We start from the raw sequence: 8002 nt of genomic DNA, 5'->3' as shown, positions 1-8002 counted from the left end.
GGACAAAGAAAGGTCCCATTACTCCTTCTTCGAACCCAAAGGAAGCACAGTGCTTCTATTGCCAAGATAAGGGACACTTCAAGCGAAGCTGCACAAATATCTGCAAGATGTAAAGGATGGGAAGGTTAAACCCACCCATGCAGGTATTTACACAATATTGTCTAACAACTCATCTAATGCTAATTCTTGGGTGCTTGATACAGGATGTGGTATTCACATTTGTACTGATTTGCAGGCACTAAGAAGAAGTGAGCATGGGAAGATAAACTTAGTCATGGGCAACAGGAAAGCATCACTTGTTACCAACATAGGAGTTTATTCTTTATTGCTTAATAATGGGTTAATGTTAGATTTGAATAAGTGTTGTTACTCGCCCGAAATGGCGAGAAATATTATTTCCTTTCATGGCTTGTACAAACAAGGTTTTACATTTTCATTTGATAATAAAAATGGTGCTATTAATGTTTATTACAATGATGTATTTTACTTTAAAGCAATACCTTGTGATGGTGTATATGAAGCTGTGAATGTTGTAGACAATCTAGGAAATAATATGTTGTATATTGATTCTTCTGATAGCTTGGATAAAGCATCTTTCTGGCATTGTCGTCTTGGACATGTTAGCAAGAAACGCATAGGCCAACTCCAAAAGATTGGAGTCTTGGAATCGTTTGACCTCAAGTCAGATGATAGTTGCGAGTCTTGTTACTTGGAAAAATGACAAAGTCACCCTTCACAGATACTTGTGATAGGGGTGAAGGTTTGTTGGACCTTGTACACACGGATGTGTGTGGGACCTTCAGAGTTGCTACAAGAGATGCTAATCGTTATTATGTGACTTTTACTGATGATTAAAGTAGATATGGATATATTTACTTAATCAAGCATAAGTCAGAAACCTTTGAAAAGTTCAAAGAGTTTAAGCAGGAAGTGGAGAATCAATTGGGCAGGAACATCAAGATGCTCCGATCCGATCGGGGAGGAGAGTATCTTAGCATTGAGTTCCTTGACTATCTTAAGGAATGTGAGATTGTTCACAATTGACACCTCCCAGGACACCACAGTTAAATGGTGTGGCTGAGAGGCGCAATCGAACCCTGCTAGATATGGTTCGTTCCATGATGAGTCGAGCTTCGTTACCAATCTCTTTCTGGGGGTATGCCTTAGAGACTGCCGCCCATATCCTTAATCTAGTCCCTACTAAAAAGGTTGCCAAAACACCTCACGAGATGTGGACTGGGAAAGTGCCCGATTTGGACCACATCAAGATTTGGGGTTGTGAAGCTTTTGTGAGGCGTGAGACTCATGATAAGCTTGAGCCCCGAAGCGAGAGGTGTATTTTCATCGGCTACCCACAGAGATCCTTTGGTTACCTCTTCTACAGACCCAATGATAATGTGGTCTTTGTAACAAGAAGAGGAGTCTTCCGTGAGAGAGAATTAATAAGCCAAGGGGACAGTGGGAGGCAAATTGACCTTGAAGAGCTTCAAGAGTCAAGTGGTGAAGGAACCTCAAATACTGTCAACCAACTTGAGGAGGAAACTCTTGTTGAGCCGATAGACGAGTCTGTACCTCCAAGACATTCAACTAGGGTGAGGAACACACCTGAATTTTATTATGGTTATCACATCACCACTGAAGGTGATACATTTATCAGTGATAGTACACTGATAGATTTGGATGAACCTAATAATTATAAGGAAGCCATGGCAGGCCCTGAGTCTGCGAAATGGAAGGAGGCTATGGACAACGAGATTCAGTCCATGTATGACAATCAAGTTTGGAACTTGGTTGACAATGCACCAGGTCGTAAGACAGTTGGGTGCAAATGGATCTTCAAGAAGAAGACCGACATGGATGGGAAAGTACACACTTATAAAGCGCGACTGGTTGCGAAGGGATTTACTCAAACTCCGGGAGTTGACTATGATGAGACCTTCTCACTAGTGGCCAAGATTAAGTCTATTAGAGTGTTGTTAGCCATAGCTGCATTTCATGACTATGAGATATGGCAAATGGATGTCAAAACCGCTTTCCTTAATGGGAAGTTGGCTGAGGATGTTTACATGGATCAGCCAGAGGGTTTTGTCAATCTAAAGTACCCTAATAGAGTGTGTAAGCTTGAAAAATCCATTTATGGATTGAAACAAGCATCTCGCAGGTGGAATCTTTGCTTTGATGAGAAAGTCAAAGAGTTTGGCTTTTCTAGAAGTGAGGATCAGTCTTGTGTATATGTCAGGGCTAGTGGGAGCATAGTTAGCTTCTTGGTGTTGTATGTGGATGACATACTTCTCATAGGAAATGACATCCTAACTTTGCAGGAGGTTAAGGCCTGGCTTGGGAAGTGTTTTGCTATGAAGGACCTTAGGGAAGCTGCCTATATCCTAGGGATAAGGATATTCAGAGATAGGAGTAAGAGACTAATTGGACTTAGTCAAAGTACTTATGTGGATAAGGTACTGAAGAGGTTCAGTATGCAAGATTCCAAGAAAGGATAGTTACCAATACAGAGTAATGCCAAGCTAAGTAAGACTCAGAGTTCGAGTACAGAGGCTAAGATAGTTGAAATGAGTCAGATACCATATGCTTCTACTGTGGGCTCGATCATGTATGCTATGACTTGTACTCGCCCTGATGTGGCCTTTGCTTTGAGCATGGTCAGTAGATATCAAGGGAATCCTGGCAAGGCACACTGGATAGCGGTAAAGAACATTCTCAAGTATTTGAGGAGGACTAAGGACTGGGTCCTTACCCTCGGAGGCAGTGATGACTTGAGAGTGGAAGGATATAGTGATGCTAGCTTTCAACCTGATAGGGATAATTTTCACTCTCAGTCAGGCTGGGTCTTTATCCTAAATGGAGGAGCCATTACTTGGAAAAGTTCCAAGCAGGAGATAGTAGCTGATTCGACTTGTGAATCAGAGTACATAGCAGCAAGCGAGGCAGCAAAAGAGGCGATATGGCTAAAGAACTTCATCGGAGACCTTCGAGTTGTACCAGCTATAAAGGAGCCAATGGAAATTTTCTGTGACAGTGAAAGTGCGGTTGCTTTGGTGAAGGAACCAAGAGATCACGGGAGATCTAGGCACATTGACGGAAAATACCATTTCATTAGACATAGAATAGAAGAAGGACTCCTCGTAGCAAAGAGGGTATCATCAAATGAGAACCCGACAGATCCCCTCACGAAGGGACTGAGTAGGGTTAAGCATTTACAGCATGCAAGGCGCATTGGGCTGAAGGATGATATTAGTTTCGATAATTAGATTCCTGAAACTTGTAAAATGTAATTGACATTTGATGATAAATAAAAGTTGTTATTTATTTATGAGTAAGGTGTTACTATCTTATGTTGATAGTTTACTATGTTTCAATTTTGCATGTTTTTACTTCCAGAATAATTATGTTATGGTATATATCATATTATTCAAACCATCCACAGTCAGTCAAACTTTGGAAGTAAGTATTGATTTAAGACTGTCATGAATTTGGCTTGTACGATTTGTCTAAAGTGCTTTGGACAATGCAATGGTTGCTACAACATTCATGAGTACTCATAAGGGATGAGTATTGGATTCAACCCACGCGCACTTGCATCACTTCATGGAATTTATCTCGAGTGATCGTGAGACGGTAATATCATATAAATCTTCAAACCTAGAGATATGAGTTGTTGACTATGAGTTGGTTATTCATTGATTGTACGAAAATGCATTGGTAACTTGATGTTATAAAACGTGCCTTTGTGAGTAATTCAACAAGTAGTTAGTACAAGCATATCAGTTGAAGTTTATCTGTTCCTTCTAGAAATAGAAGCGATATTTGGGCCCCTCGATGATTTGGTTTTGACCCATGTACCGGGCCCGGTCAGAACCTAATTGATGTGTTCAATTTAGTTCTATGTCGAAACAAATCGGAGATCGAGAAACAAATGCTGGACAATAAGTAAGACCATGTTCCATGTGTTTGTCTGGCTGATATCATGAGAGCAGAGGATTATATGATCACTTATCTTAAATGGCGTATCATCATCATCTCAGTTCCGAGAGACTTTGAAAGAGCTACGATTGCTAGTCAGGTTTTGAAGTCATATTTGCAAATATAGTTTTTAGACTTATCCAAGTGGGAGACTGTTGGATATAGTGTCTAAGTCCATAACTTTATTTGGTATGAACTTGACCCGACTCGGCATGGTCCATTTGGGTTGCATGGCATTGCAATACTTGGATAGACTAAATGAGAGAATAAGGTACTTATGATTATTAATATATTATAAGTTCTAATATATTAATAATAGTATTATTTAATTAGTATTTGATCAAGTATTAATCTAGTATTAATTTGGTGATCAAAGTGAAACTAATTAAATATGTAAGGGTTGATTATGACAATCATAAATTCTTTTATGGTGGATTAATGATCCATGGTTTATGGGTTATGGATGTAACCATTTGGAGCTCCATGGATAGTCCATGGGAGTTACAAACCCATGGGTCATGAGAAATGAAGAGTCATGATAATTATGGGTCTTCTTAATGAAACCCTAATTGTGACACCACTATAAAAGGAACCCTTTGGCTAGTAAAATCGTACCTAAGAGGTTACTAGAGAGGGCATAACCGATTTTGAGTGCTACAAGTATTCTCTCAAGTTATTCCAAGTTTTGTGGTGTTGTGTGAAGCATTTGAGGCACAACATTTGGGGTGCTAGGCTCACAAAGTCTTGAAGGAATCCAAGCAACAACAAGGTATGTATTTCTACTAGTTTTATGTTTTATGTAATCCCCATGCCATGCTAGTTAGGAAATAACCCTGAAAAAGAAATTTGCATGTATATAGAGAAAACATAGATTCAAGGTTATTAGGGTTGCATGTACACTTAGGAAGTGTTAGAATGCTCAAAACCCATCAACATACTGTCGGGCAATTCTGGGGTGCCCGACCTACCTGGTACGGCCATTCTGGGGTGCCGACCTACCCGTGTCAAGCCGTTATGGGGTGCTGACTACCCATGTCGAGCCATTCTGGGGTGCTGACTACCCATCGGTCCAAACAACCGACCCTCGGGGGCTATTTCACCCCCTTCCGCTACTATCACATATATCATAACATAACATTTTATCAGATATATCTGGGGTGTCCGATCTACCCTTTGGTTCTACAACCGAACTTTACTGCTATCACATATACATATCATGCCAACATATAAACATATACGGTAGTATCAAACCTAGATGATATCACAAAGACAATCATCTAACATACAACTCCTACTGGTGGGCCGGCATTGTGGCCATAGACCCACCATTACTGGAAGGTAACTCACCTCAAAGTAGCTGCTGATCTGCGTGGGAACTGACTATCTTCTTCTGCTGCTGCCCCGAAAATTCTCCAGCTATAATTCCCAGAAAACACTCAGTCAAATACTGCTAACCGACCTCAGGGTAAAATGACTATTTACCCTTAACCAAACCAAGAGTCAAAGTCAAAGTCAACTTCCAGTTGACCTGACTCGCCGAGTTGGCTTGCCAACTCGTCGAGTCCCCATCCATTCGATTGACCATAATCCCGTTTCTACTCGTCGAGTTAGGCATTGACTCGAGGAGTTTTCCTCCTAAACCGATTGTCCAATAGTCCTTCATCCTACTCTCCGAGTTGTATGGACAACTCGTCGAGTTCATCTTCATCCGAAGAACAATCTATGCTGAGACTCGCCGAGTTGAATGAACAACTCGCCGAGTCTGTTCTTGAGGAAAAAAGATTGCGTTGAACTCGCTGAGTTAGGGCATTGACTCACCGAGTTCCTTCATGAGTGAGTATGGCTTCCAACCCACTGAGTCACACCCCATGACTCACTACTCCACCCATCAAACACGGAAAGGGGGAAAACTCAGGGACTCGCGACTCGACTCGCCGATTCCGATAAACGACTCGCCGAATCTTTCTCATGCAAATACTATATACTAGATTTTGCTTGAATCCATCTCATGCCATACATAGATCTGGGTTCTTAGGTCTTGATTAACACGTAAAGTTTCCAACTTTTACGTGTAAATAAACACCGATGAAGGTTTTAGGGCTCAAAATGCACTAAAAGAGTAGATCTAGCGCTTTCATGCAATATGGCTTCATAAAGGCAATGGATCCGAGCCCCTGGAGCTCAAACATGCCGGGATCTAAAGGTTAATCAGCTTATTACAGACCCTAAATCATACCCAAGCTTGGAAATGGCTCAAAAAGGACTTTAATGGAGCTCTAAGGGACTGTAAGCATGAAAACAGGGGGAAATTGAGTTATACCTCAAGGAAATCTCTGAAATAACACCAAGATGATTGGTCTCCTTCCCCTCATCTTGATCTACTCTCCTTTCTCTCTCAAAGTATTCAAGAGATCACACCAAGCACTTCAATCTCACAAGGAACGATGTTAGAACGATATAGGGGGCGATGAGGGTGAAGGGGGGCGAGCTTGGGGCGCATAAGGTTGGTTTAAATAGGGTGAAAACCCTTGGAATTAGGGTTTTACCAGACAGCGGGGACTCGCCGAGTCCAGAATATGGACTCACCAAGTCGCCAACTTAAACGTGTTCCATATCCCGTCTCTACTCGACGAGTCGGGCCTACAACTCGCCGAGTCCAAGGCTAAAAATGCAAAATACTTAGATAAATTTTACATACCAGGAACCAGGTGCTACAAATTATATTATAATCGTATTATATTATAACCGTATTTTTCATGCATGATTATGATGTTATAATTTTTTTCCAACAAATCAATAAGTATATCTACAAGAACCAAAAACCATGAATATGTTGTGATATATCATCACGACTTAACACACATGTTGGAAGTATTGGAGGGGTTAAGCCTGAGAATCACAACATAGAAAGAACAGACGTCAGTCATTGTCCAGAAGGGATTCCCGAAACGAAGCTCCAATGGTCTAGTCGGTAAACAGATGAGAGAATTTGGGTTTAACTGAAAATACAGAAAGATGTGATCCATTCTCTTGGAGGGAAAGGGTTTTATTTAGACCTATCATTGTAGGGACAGGGTCCAGAGAATACATTTTTGTCCCTTCCGAGCCAACAGGACATGAGGATTTTGATGTGTATCAAATGCACTAGTTTTAATCCTACCACTTCAAACAAAAAATAAACACACGAAAGGCAGTGTACCTATCGATTAGCAATATAGTTCAAGCAAGTAGGATATCGAACACAGTGAACAATTTTAATTAATTAATCTACCTACTATTAAGTTAACCTAAAATTCTAGCAAAATAATGGTTTTTATCTAATATTGCAAGTTTAGATGAACTTAATTTATCAACAACTATTCAATCAAATTATTAAAACACTTATGTTAGTTTGAATCCACTTTCCCTCAATGGTTTAAATATTAATTATGACAATTCCGGTTGGTTACCAATTAAAATATTATTAGCAATTCAATTTCAAATTTACTAATATTCAATTATTTTATGTAGATCTATACATAGTCACACATAATTTAACACATAATCAATTATTAAGTAGAATTGGAGTTATGCAAGATTGAGTTAACAAACACAATTATGATCATAATATGAGTTCTCTAGTACAGCTAAATTCAATAGTTCAATTACTTATCTAAGATTGGTTTGATCTTAGCTCTAATAATCTAATGTTCACTAAATTACTAGGTATTCAAATTCATGCAGCTTAATGGTCACTAACTACACAGAATATGAGTTTAAAACAATCTAGTATCAAATCAAGCATGTTAGGTATAATCAATCAAACACAAGACATTAACCAATGTTAGAAAAACTAGGGTTTGTGGTGGAGATCTGGATACCAACTTCGATTGTGAGTACACTTTTTGAATTGATATTTCTACCCTATTCCTGGGTTGAAAGAAATTCAGCGTAGGATAATCCAAGTGGACACTTACGATTCTAGGCACATAAATGGTAAGCCAATTTGCTAGAGAGATTCTGTGAGAGTATGATGAAAACGAGA

The sequence above is a fragment of the Lactuca saligna genome, chromosome 4, assembly GCF_052625555.1.
Source record: "Lactuca saligna cultivar CGN05327 chromosome 4, ASM5262555v1, whole genome shotgun sequence".
Lineage (NCBI taxonomy): Eukaryota > Viridiplantae > Streptophyta > Magnoliopsida > Asterales > Asteraceae > Lactuca > Lactuca saligna.
Note: the sequence above shows the minus strand (reverse complement) of the source record.